General features: G+C 36.5%; 1 protein-coding gene across 1 annotated transcript in view; it reads right to left on the bottom strand.

Moving 5' to 3' along the window:
- Positions 1 to 13,758, bottom strand: part of npas3 (neuronal PAS domain protein 3) — a 320,924-nt gene that overhangs the window by 298,552 nt on the left and 8,614 nt on the right. The gene's annotated exons all lie outside the window — the stretch shown is intronic.

Here is a 13,758-nt window from a genome sequence, read left to right as displayed (position 1 = left end):
TCTGAATCAGCTACTGTTTTGTTATTAGTTTAAGTATTTGCTATTGACTGTTCAAATGCGGAGTTTTGCGCATCCTGTGTGTGTGTGTGTGTGCGTGTGTGTGTGTGTACGAGCCAGCGAGCGAGAGAAAGCGCGAGAGAGAGCGAGAGCGCGAGAGAGCGAGCGAGAGAGAGCGCGAGAGAGCGAGAGAGAGCGAGAGAGAGAGCGAGAGACTTTGTGCATATTATATATATATATATATATATATATATATATACACACAGCATATATATAAAGGTAGTTGTGAAATGGTAGTTTGAAACACTATGGCATACATTATATAAATTTAATATTTAATAAAATATACTATCATTATTATATTAGCATTAATAATAATATTAATATTAAACTAAAATCAGAAAGATTTATTGATATATTTCTTTTAAATATTTGAGTTTTTATAACAGGTGGCAAAAGATAGGATTATTCATTATAAATGAATGAAAAGTCATCTGGCTTCAGTGGAAAAAACAGTCTTATATAACATTATATAACACATAAAAAAACAGATACAAACATGTAAAGTTTTATGAATATGATTGAATACGACATTTCAGGCAATATATATGCATGTGGGAATCTTCCAACAACCTACAGTTACAAAACTAAACCACTCCCAGTATGATACACTGAAATCACCCATCTGCGACAGTTTGCAGAGCAGAATATAGTTTTCTGCTTGGTTTCAGAGTTTTAAAGTCACACCACAGATTCAATATAGCAGAATCAGTTCCCGCTGACATATTTTTACCGTCACACTGTATGTACAGTCATACCACCCAGACATACTGCGGCTAGACTCTGTACATGTCGGTCAGACGGCTGCTTCCTGTCTAAGTGGTGGTTCTTGGACAGAATTACCTGCAATGAGCACCAGCTACCACCAACTTCACCAGCACAATGTCATTCCTTACTAAGCGACAATTCTTGTGAGGTGGAAAAAAGAAGAAAAACGAACGGAATAAACTCTAAAGCCCAAGAGAGGTGCTGGGAAAAAACAGTTATTTAAATGTAAATAAACAGAAATTTGATCTGCTCTATTCCTCTTAAAGTTTGCTGCGTTATCTTCTAACTCTGCTTTCCTCTGCAGTCTCTCGGTCTATTACAGAACCTCCAGCGCAGGTCACACCGAACAGAACACCAGCTGCATTCTGGACTTGCCTGCTGGAATTAATGTGGCTGGGAAGCAGGCGTTGCTATCGGCTTAAGACCATTACCACATATCATTTGTCATTTTCTACGATACCACAATACGCTAACATTTAATTTTCCGCCGCACTTTATCAGTGGCCGAGTTCTCTCTCTCTACGCTCCATTGTCTTTGACCTATATACATACAGCAGGCCAGATGGATGAGAGGAGAGCATCCATCGCTCGGCCTCTGTCTCTGACAGCGAGAGAAAGTATTGAAATATTTTTTTATCCTCCCATCTCGTAGGCTATTTATTCCCATTAGGGGTTCTGTAGTACACTTAATTTCCTTTCTGAACACGGAATTGGGATGCGGCGGATTGCGGGGTGTATGGGGGGGGGGATCACGATGCCGGCTCAACATCGTGATGTCTGTCAGCCATCGGCGGTGGACGATGGCATCGTCTATAGGCCCAACCCTAATGTAAATTATGTTAAGTATCCTATTATTATAATTTTTATAATAACTGCATATTTTTGGTCAACGCAATTCATTTTATATAGAGAAAATTCACTGGATTATCCAAAAACCGGCATACTGTACATATATACAGTATATACATATATAAAGTATATTTAGCAATGCACCAAAAATTATTTTTGATCGATAGATGGTATTTATTATAACAATTGCTGATTATTGATAGCCAAAATGAAAACAATGACAAAAAAAATCATTTTGCACCAAAAATTCATTTTGATCGATAGACGATAATCTTTATAATAATGGCTGATTATTGATAGCCAAAATGAAAACAATGGCCAATATTCCAAAATCTACTTAAAAATATCATTCACACTGAGCAAAATCACATACCCACCACAACTTTGTACGAACATCTGATTTGATTATTTTCTAATTTAATTCAAAATTTGATAGACTCAAAATAAAAAACAAGATTATTTATAATAAATGTCATCTGGTCATTTAGTGTTTTGCTTTTTTAAAAGATGAAAAAAACAATATAGATCTACATCTATTAATATTGGTAAATATTTCCTTCTTGTTGCATTTTCTACTAAAATCATGTCTGAATTTGTGCATGTTAAAAGAGAAATGTAAATGGATGTGTTTTTTCATTGGCTGTCCTTGTTCAGTCTAATGCAGCATGAAAGAAAAACAGAGAAAGCAAAAGACACGATGCACATTACTTAGATAAAGCACGGGCCGGGGCAACATGAAAGACCTGCAGACACCATATTTCAATGAGACGTCCGTCCTAAGCTAAAATAATAAATACAAATGGATCGGCTGCGGGAAGATGAGAGGTCAGAGTGGTTTGAAGAAGAAGGAGGGATTTAGAGGAAGACAGACGAAATAAAGCAGCGAGCATGAAGTAGATGACAGACAGACGGAAAAGGCAGTCCAGAGACAGGACGAGCCGAGATGAGACTCAGCAGGTGAAAACAGCGATCGATCATGTGACATCACCGATGAACTGCTTTGATTGGATCAATTCATTCTGTTGCTGATGTGCAGAGCAGATTACAGTGGCGAGACGGAGACGATATCGCTTGTGTTTCAAGTGGGGAACGAGAGCTGAGGCGCATTTATCGATGACAATGAGACTGCAGTTATGCTAAAGGTTAGGAGGAAGTGACATCATCAGTTGAAATCACTCGTGGGTTTGCACACACACATGCTGTTTTATCATGAGATTCTGTGCTCAAAAGTTTACATACATCCCACAATTCCCTGAAAGTTGCTGTCATTTGACAGATTTCCATTGGGAGATTTGCTCTCTTCTGAAAGTAAATTCTAGGCTGCCTGTCCTCCATATATCATAAAGTGCTAGTGTGGTTAAAAATCAGCTCCAGAGAACAATAATTAGACTCCACAAAGGCCTAAAAACCCTTTGGCGTCACTTTTCAGTCAGCGCAAGCGTCATTAACACAAGCAGTGAGCAGCAAACCCTCAGAGAACTGCTCCAAACCTCCAGGCCTTTGGTCCAGCAAAACATATTCTGCTTTCATATGAGTGAAGTATATGATACAAGAGCAGAGAATAGTTATTAATGCCAAGATCACTTCAAGTCATTGTAGTTTCAAAACCTCAATATTAAAAGTAGTGTGTAATGATTAGAGGCATTTTGACCAATAATTTTATATATTATGGCTGACAACTGATAGCTATCCAAAATGAAAACAATATTATAAATATTATAGTATTATAAAGCCATACCATATCATCTGACTGTTTTAAACAAAAAAAGCAGTCACACTGAGTGAATTCACATACTTAAAGTGAAATAATACATCAGAACACTTTAAAATAGAGTACAAAACTGTACTGTTTAGTAACCTTTGAAACCTGCCATAGAAAAAGCATTGATTGAATCAGCGAAAAATATGTTCTGGTATACCAATATTATATAAATATCATACATTAAAAAAAATGGTGCAGAATCCATTTTCACTCAGGAATTGCTTGTAAATGTCACAATTCATTACAAAAAAATGGCAAAAAACTAATTGAATTAAATGTGGCATTTTTAAGTAAAAAGAGTGAAATATTATTTTCCTGTAAAATGCACTCCAATAATATTTTTACAGTGTAACGATAATGTAAAAGTAAAAGTTAAAATAGTCATTAAGTAAATTTATTAAAACAAATATATATATACAAAATTTATGCTATTTTTATTTATGCTACAAAAAAATTATATTCTTCAGTCATACCAGCCATCACACAAACTCTCAATATTGGTATCACCAACATCCAATCAAAAAAAATTTATAAACATGGTGACCTGTTTATTTTTCATCCCATTTAACAATAATAAACAATATTATTTGTGTTCATACTATACATACTGTAATAATACATAAATCGTTTATAATTCAGCGCCATTCTAGCTACAGTACCACTGCTATATTCATGGTGAGAAACAAGTGAAAATAGAAGTAATAATGAAATAAATAACTAAACTATATATAAACAACACGTTTAAAAAAAAAATGTTTTTGAGGTTTATATATACAGTAATACAAAAAACATGAATTTTCAGGTCTGAAAAGATAAAGCCAGACCAGACTGGAGCAATGTTTACCTCAAACACTTGAGCTGAATGTAAAGCTTTCTGTGCCGTGATGCTGAAACACATCAGCTCATGGCCACTAGCAACCAGCCAAAGCTTGAAATCCTCTCTGTCTCCATTTCGCATGCCCTCTGCTCTCAGCCCTCCCTCTCTACATTCAAGCCGTCTCTTTTTCTCTCAAAGTCCTCTCGCTGTGGTCGTGTCCAAGCCCTCGGATCGCGTTCCATCGCCTCTTTCATGTGTCTGCTCACTGCAGGTCCATTTTATGTCACGGCCACGTAATTACTGATTTGTTTGAGGAGAGGAGGGATGGATGGATGGATTTCATTTCAAACAAGACATGAGGATTCAAATGAGATGTAAACATTAAAATTAGAGGGAGGAAAACGAGAGAGATTTTTCTCTTTTTTCTGAATCAATATCATTGCTCTGACAGCACACTGGGCTTGTGTGAATTGAATGTGTCTGAACAGATCGCTAAAGCTTTGAGCGTGAGCCAGTCGGGGACAGACCTCAGAGAGAACAACACTTAATGCTTTCAGCCACAGCCAAACCAGAGAAACGGAGAGAAACACCCAGAAAGAGCAGAAAAAAAGAGAGAGTGAGTGTGCCAGAGAAAGAGGGAGATGGACTTCTAACGGCAAAAGATGCTGATGAAACGGCCACATGCAATAGGACTTGCACTCTGCCACACAATGCTGCATTAAATGACGGTCAGGAAACATCCATTGCCTGTACAGTGCAACTGTGACCGCCTCGATTTTCAGCGAAGTGTTTTTCCCATTCATTTTCTCAATTGGGATTTTTTTAAATTCTTCAATAAAGAGTTCAAAGCCACCAATCAAAACCTGCTCTGAGATGAATCACAACATTTGAAACTTTGATTTGAGGCCAAAAGTACAGTATATGAAAACAAGAAACAAAGATACAAAACTGTAAAAAAAAAAAATGTAATTCTTTCATGAGGGAATAAACTACTCGTCCTATAAGCATTAAAGCTTTAAAAAAGTTGTAATCTGAAAAAGATAATGGTTAAAATGTAGGCTGTATTTATTTGACCAAAATATAGATCTAATATGCTGACTAGCTGCTCAAGAAACATTTCTAATTATTATAGTTGAGCTGCTATTTAATATATATACAGTATATGTCTTTACCGTCACTCCTAATTATTAGTTGCAATTTTAAGTCTTTACCGATCTTTGCCACTGTCCTTCAAACCACTAGGTTTTACCAATTTGTCAGCAATGAATTTTTAATCATTTAAAACATAATTTTGTAATCATTTAAAAAAAAAATTGTATGACGACTTTTTCCTTTATATATATTTTTAAGTACAGGTCAGAATATCTATGTTGTTTCATTTTTACATAAATGTATCCGTCACGCTGAATGACAACAGAACATTATTTAACCCATATTTTATTTTCAAAAAAGTTATTTGAATCAGTAAACACTTTACTTGCATTTAATATGATTTCAATGTAATCACTTTTGTAAATTCAATTTGATGCAGACACCAAAATATGATGCCTCATCTTGGATCCATATAAAATAAAGAGCAATGAAAGAAATAAGTATAAAATAAAAGTCAGTTGCATTATTTGCAGTGCTTTATGGGTTTGGACAGTCAATGTTGAGCTTTAGCAGAAATTTCCGTTTCCATGGTAGCGTGTTTTCACTTGAACACGGATATTGTAGCTTTTACTGGAAATGTGGCTATTAAACATTGAAATCATATAAATGCATACACAATTTAACAACCTCAGAGCTCAAAGTGCGTCTTGAAAGGCTCCTGCTAAAAATCAATAACACTATGGAGAACATTAATAGGGTTTTACTTCCTGTTAGGCTCAGGAAAGAGCATGTGTCGCCGTCCCGTGTGACAAGCCACACCCAAAAGCCCGTGCTCTCGATGAAGGTACAAGAGCCGTTTTATTTTGAATATCTCCCCTCATCACCCAAATTCATCTTGTTCAGACAACTTGCTCCAATCCATAAAACAGGCATTAATATGAAGCTATCATCTGGCTAAGAATTTTCATTTTAACTGACAAGGAGCCCCATTCATCACTGGTGGCGTCTCTATGTGCTCTCTGACTGCTGGGAAGAGATACAGGGAAGTGAGCTGTTCAGACGCTGCCCAGAGCCAGAGAACAAAACTGCAGCTAAGCCCCTTCAGCCGCGGCCTACAGAGAACAGACGTCTCGGACCTGCTGTGGGCTTCACAATACCTGCAAAGAGCATTCATGTGTGTGGGAATGCTTTTGGCTTTTTCAGTAAAAAAAAAAACCCGCTGTCTGAAAGGCAACATCTGAGAATGTCAAAGGAGACATATTCTCTACTTTTGCATTTTTCTCTCTCAAGCTCACTTAGAAAAGGTTTTTTTACACCAACAACAGCTGTAAATTTAGTTTATCACAACCACTATTTCCCTATCCCTAGATTAAACCATTTCAGCTATTTTTGCCAGTGCAAAAACTGATTACATACATGGAACTGAAACTCATTCTACTCTAAAATAAGAAGAAAATTGCACTTAAGAAGAATTTTATTCTTAAAGTAATAGACCAGCCCAAAAATGAAAATTTGCTGAAAATTCACCCTCAGACCATCCAAGATGTAGATGAGTTTGTTTCTTTCATGGAAACAGATTTTGAGAAATTTAGCATTCCATCACTTGCTCTTTATTGGATCCTCTGCAGTGAATGGGTGCCGTCAGAATGAGAGTCCAAACAGCTGATAAAAACATCACAATAATCCACACCACTCCAGTCCATCAGTTAACGTCTTGTGAAGAGAAAAGCTGTGTGTTTGTAAGAAACAAATCCATCAAGCTGTTTTTAACTTCAAACCATTTAAACCAAAATTGCTTCCTTCAAAGAAAAAGTCGTCTCGTCTGAATCAGGAGAGAAATATCCACAGATCAAACTCTCTTTATAAGTGAAAACGGTCCAAAACAGATGTTATTTGATGGACTGGAATCGTGTGGATTACTTATATCATCTGTTTTGACTCTCATTCCGACGGCACCCATTCACTGCAGAGGAATGCTAAATTTCTTCAAATCTGTTCTGAAGAAGAAAAACTCATCTACATCTTGGATGGCCTGAGGGTGAGTACATTTACATTTTTGGGCGAACCATTCCTTTAAGAATGTTCTGTGAATCTGGCTACTGTTTTTTTTGCAATTTCGGTTCAGTATTTTCACTGCTTTCTGTGCAACTTTTTAAAAACTTCCTTTTAAAAAATTTAAACGTGGAGGTCAAAGTGTGTTGAAACCCAGATGTGAGTTATGCGGAAGATCCTTTAAATCAATAAATGTTCTTCTAGGTGCACTAGGGAAGGAGTACAGTATCTCGGCAGAATACATCAAACTCCATTTCAAACGAGCAAGGAAAATACTGTTTTCCATGATACGTCCCGTTTAAAGTCTTAACAAGGAATCCCCACAAAGACGTCTTTGGAGCTCTTACACAGCAAAGCGTTTGTGGTGCCGTCTCCACTCTTGTACCTTTGAGGATGCGAGCCATTTTCCTTCAACGGAGCGGGACGTAATTCCAACAGACAGCCTCTTTCCGCACACCAAATGCGGAAGTGAAAGGCCATTACTGTATTTGTCAGAGAACTCATTAACGGATTCACATCAGAGGGAAGGACAATAAATGCACTTGCGAGGGTTAAACCGAGACAAAGTGAGACGGAGGAATACAAAATGCTGTAAGTGTCTGGAAGCGGTCTCGGCTGAACATTAGCACGAGCAGAAGGCCATGGGGTAGAGAGAGAAGATCCATTTTAATGAGCATCACAACTTAACAAAAATGTTCTCTGTTTCCATTCCTGACAATTTTGCCAATTTCATAGTAAACAAGCATAGAGAGATACTCTCTGACAGCATCGCCTTGATATGGTAAACAGTCTGGCTTTGAAGTGAAGCGTCAGATTATACATTGCTGAAGTGAGATTTTTAAGATTATTCTTGTTATATCTAATGATGCCGCTCATGGAAAAATAAATACACTGACATTTGCAGCATGAAAAATAATTTGCAAGGCATCAGAGAGCGGGAGAGAGAGAAAGCTAAATGTTTTCCCCTCGCTTGGCAAAATGACTGGGGCATGGTTGGGGTATGATACTGCTAAAATATTTATGATGAATAGCAGGCGTGCATGCCAGTGGAATCGCAGGACTTCCTGTGGAATGTGTCTGGGTGCATACTGTGTGCCAGCCTTCACAATAACCCACCCCCCTCTCCCCTCTTCACACTCATCCAGAAACCCTCCCGCACACAGCAGATGCTGCGTTCATCTGCTGCGCTACACAGTAACTGTCCAAATATTGACACACAGCTCCGTCCCCCACTGATTTCTTTTAACCCTTCACCATTTGCTCGTGATGCATCTCTCTGCGCTCTGCCGCATGTCTGCGGGCTTTATTCTCGAAGTTCAGCTGATGCAAAAAAGTAATTGTGGCAGTCACACTATATTACTCAAACCATTTTAGATAAATAAATTGACGAATAACATAATTAAACATAAAAAAATACAAAATGATATAAAAATCAGACTAAATTACTCAATTATTAAAATTTTCTAAGATTAATGAATTCAAAAATATATAAACATAAAAAAAATTAAAATATAAAACTCACCTGATGCAAAAAAACTGCAGCAGTCCGACTACATTATTCAAACTGCTTCAATTTTGTAAGATAAATAAATTCAGGAACAATTTAAACAAAAAAAGACTGGCAGTCAGACTATAATTTAATCAACTATTTCAATTTCAAATTTCAAGATTAATAAATTCAAGAAATATGTAAACATAAAAATTAAAAATCAGGTGATGCAAAAAAAAAAAAAAATTACTCAAACTATTTACATTTTCTAAGATAAATAAATTCAAGAAAAAGTTATTTAAATATAAATAAAATGTCAACATTTTATAAAAAAATCAGCTGATGCAAAAAAACTGGCAGTCAGACTAAATTACTTACTAAATTAAAGAAATACGAAAAAATACAAAATTATATAAAAATCAGCTGATGCAAAAAAATGCGACAGCGGGTATAATAATTATATAAAAATAATAATAAAAAATTTTAAAAAATTAAAAATAGAATATGAAAATATAGTAATAACCATCAGTTAAAAACAACTTTCACATTATGAAAGTTTATGAAACATTGTTTTCTTTGGAATATGAAAACTGTGCACAATAAAATGAGGACAAAATACCTTTTTTGGTCAATTTTCATGTCGTTTATTTAAAAGGAAATAAAAATTTAAAAAATAAAATAAAGTGTAGGATATGAAAAAAGCCTTGCAAACAAATGGAGACAGTCTGAGAGCCATCGCAATAAAAAAAACAAACGTTTGTCCACAACTAACTTCCTGGACACACAAGTTCAACATCCGCTCCGCACAGACAGACAGCTAATATGAGTTTATTACTTTTTTTTTGATGCACTGCAGTGATTCGGAGAGGTGCGCGCTCTGTGGGGATTTCTCAGATGGGTTTGAGTGGACACTGAAGGGGTAAATCAAGACTGCTGGTCGAGACACACATCTGACAGTGGAGAGAGAGTTCAGAGGAAGATCTCAGCACTCACACTGAGCCAGAGGCTCCCTCAGTCCTGGCCTGGAGCACACTTTCCATCCTCTCTCACTCGCTCTCTCTTTCTCTCAGTCGCTCACTCGCTCAAAGACTTAGTCTGACCACAGGCTGAGCAAGTCCAACATTTACACCATCTTAACTGCCAATACAGCACTTCCTGTCATCTTCACACTACGCTATTGGGGGCTCCAGGGGTTTGATTTCTCAGATGAACTATCCACTTCAAAATATTCAAATATAATATAGTAAAAATTCAAAAACATGTTCATTTTATATTATTTTATTATAATCCTTTCTTTTGGAATGTCTAGTATTCTATTCTATTCTATTCTATTATTAATACAATGAAAGTGAATGTTGATTGAGGCTCTCAAGCACCAAAAATGGCAAAAAGCTCCATAAACAATGCATAAAAACTGTTGACAACGGAGCTATATTCTAAATTATATGATAGCTTTGTGTGATGGACAGACTGAAAAAATATTCTCATCACAGTGTTGTATGGCTTCAGAAGAGTTCAAATATAGGGCAGAAGTCGTATGGACTACTGTTCACTTACATAGTATTGGACAACAGCTGCTAAACAACTCCTTTTCCCATCTACAGAAGAAAGAAACTCATAAAGGTAAATCATGACATCATTTTCATTTTTGGGTGAATTATCTCTTTAACACATGCATGTTTCCACAAGATTTTAGCAGTCAAATAAAGTATTTGAAATCTGAAAAACTCTTTTTTTTTTAGGGTGCTTTCACACTAGCACTTTTGATGCGCACCCGGGTTCGATTGACGTCAGAGTTCGGTACGTTTGGATGATGTGAACGCTGTCTTCCGAACTCGGGTGCGCACCCTCGAACCGTACCCGAGTCCGCTTAAAAAGGGTGGTCTGGGGTACGGTTCAAATGAACTCCGGTACGGTTCGCTGCTGATGTGAACGCAATCGTACCAAATCACGGAAGTGAACCGCTATTAATGACGTATTATTTGATAAAAATGTGTGTTTGTGTGTGTTTCACTCACTTTCTTGACGAGCGTGACTGACGCGCTGCAAGCAGAGAGCTGTATATCTCATTTCTGTTCACCTTCAGAGTACTTTAGAGCATTTGCAGTACATTCGTAAGGCAGACGTAAGTGCCGTTATGTACTGAAGCTTTGGAAACAAAACCAACGGTTCAAAAACATAAATATAAAATTGAAGAGAGCCTTGCTACGCATTTTGCCGTCTTCTCCTGTGCCATCGTTACTAAGCAACGGGGTAAACAGCTGCTGGCTTGATGACGCAAACGAACCGCGGTTCGGACCCAAATAATATAATGTGAACACAGTCCAGCGGGGGCAGGGGGAGGGGGGAGCAATCGAACTCGTGTTCGGACCAAGCAATCGAACCAAGTGTGAAAGCACCCTTAAACCAAAATTTGCCAGTTCTAGTTATCAGATCCCTGTGGCAACACAGAAACGAGGGTTGACATCAATACTGGACCGAGATCACGACCTGAACAGATCTCCAATTCCCCGCGTTCATTCCCACCCCTCCGCAGACCTGACCGCCAAACCCCAACCTTTCGATTATCCACATTTTTAACCACTGACACTTCTTCTGTCTCTAAGTTAAAGTATTTCAGTTTCTGGCTCTTAGGTGAAGACAGAAGAGAACTGCATAGAACAGAGGAAGTTGAGAAGTAATCTGTGGAGAGAAAGAGGGAATGAGCCAAATATGAAATGAAACATCTAACTGGCACAATCAGTTGACGAGAACAGCAAGAAAGTTAAGCTTTAGTTATCAGGAGCTCTAAGCCTCTGTAAAACTTCAACATCATCAGCACTGGGAGGATAACATGCTAGGCTAGGCTAAGACACATTTCTCCAAGTCAAGCAAAGGAAACTGTTATCATGTCAAACGTTTCCCAACTCCATATTACATTAGCATATTTTATTTAAAACACACTGTAAAAATTATTTTGAAGTTGTAAATAAAACAAAGATTATTGGAATGTTTTACAACAAAACCATTTCAGTCTTTCATCTTTCATGTTTAATTTGATGTTTCTTGCCTCATTTTTCTCCAGTGTATAACTTACTTTATTAAGAGGAATCTTTATAATAACTTAATAAAGCATTATGTTCTATAAAAATGTAACTATAAAAATGTTTCTATATGTGTCAGTGTCTTTTACCCACTGAAAAGTTCACTTTGTGGTCATGTGAACAGTTTTACCTACACAAACAGAGGAAAAAACACATTACTTACAGCTTAACTGAATAAATATCACAAAATTGAATTTGGTTTTGAGGTTTTCATATAACTATTTTGGTTTAATGCCAAAGGAAGATATCTGCTTACATGTGAGGGTCACAGAGGATTTACAGTAAACAAAGATCAACAACTCGAAACTAAATTTATACCCCGGACAAATAAACCGGCTATGGATTGTTTTCCTTCACCATGTGACCAGGTTTATCATCCGGTATTATAGCAGATAGATGAGTTTAGTGCAGGATTTCAGTTTGAGAATACAGACTGATAGACTTCCAGTCTTCCATTAAATTCTGCATCTCAGCATTTTCAAATCGGGTTAATGCTTACATAGCAATAATGTTTTTCCCCCCTCTCTTTTTTCCCTGAAAGTCTTTAGAATGTATTTAAATGAGAGATTTAGTTAATGAGTTTGGGCAAAGTCTGGAACAGTCTTTTAAGAATTATCATTCTCATTAATTTTCAGAATTACCCACTGTGTTGTGATAGCTGTCATGGACTTTAGAGTTCAATTAACTAAATACTGAGAACGTATATATAATATACATACACGTGTGTCTGAGTATGCACACAAGCTGTATGCATGCATGACCCAACCCGAGCATGCTTAAGTATGCATGCACACTTTGCGATTTGTTTTATTACAAATTTCTGCAGTTTACCATTTCATTCAGGGTTTATGCAATAAATATGCAAGTAAACAATTCAAAGAAAGCAATCTGTGATCCAAGCAAGCTAAGATCCTCTACTTAAAGGAACACTCCACTATTTTTGAAAATAGGCTAAGGAGTCTTTAATACACGCATTTTAGAAGTTGTAATTCTGTATGAGTTAGGGCTGTCAAAATGGCTGAAAAACTAAATTCGAATTTTGTACTTATATTATCAATATTCGAATTATATTCGAATTTAAAAGGCATAATTTCAGTTAGGGGGGAAAAAGCTTTTGGCTTCTCTCCTGAGGCCACAAGAGGGCGCATCGAACAAAATATTATGCACGTTTCTTCAAAGCATAATAAAATAACAGGACTATCTTTGAAAAAAGTGCATAATGTTTAAAATAAGGTTTATAAACCTTATATAATGAAAATTGCTTAACCAATTAGAAACTAAACAGAATCATGCATGTATGTATCGTTTAATACAAAGGACCGAAAACCAATCACAAAGAGTACTTTCTTCATTTAAAAACTTGAGAAGCAGTTGGATGGGGAAACAACGCTTGCACAGGGAGCGTGCTGGGGACTATTTTCAGGCGCTGCGTAATATCATTGCGCAATATTTTCAAAAATTTTTTTTTTTTTGGAAAGTCTCTTATGTTCACCAAGGCTACATTTATTTATTAAAAATACAGTAAGCACTGTAATACTGTGAAATATTGTCAATTTAAATTACCTATTTGAATGTTTTAAGATATAGGCTACTGTATTCCTGTGATCAAAGCTGAATTTTCAGCATCATTACTCCAGTCTTCAGTGTCACATGATCCTTCAGAAATCATTCTAATATGCTGATTTGCTGCTCAAGAAACATTTCTGATTATTATCAATGTTAACATTTGTGCTGCTTAATATTTTTGAGGAAACTATTTTTTCACGATTCTCTTATGAATATTTGAAAT

The sequence above is a fragment of the Sinocyclocheilus rhinocerous genome, unplaced genomic scaffold (genome assembly GCF_001515625.1).
Source record: "Sinocyclocheilus rhinocerous isolate Xijiao unplaced genomic scaffold, SAMN03320098_v1.1 scaffold853, whole genome shotgun sequence".
Taxonomy (NCBI): domain Eukaryota; kingdom Metazoa; phylum Chordata; class Actinopteri; order Cypriniformes; family Cyprinidae; genus Sinocyclocheilus; species Sinocyclocheilus rhinocerous.
Note: the sequence above shows the minus strand (reverse complement) of the source record. Positions and strands in the feature narration are given on the sequence as shown.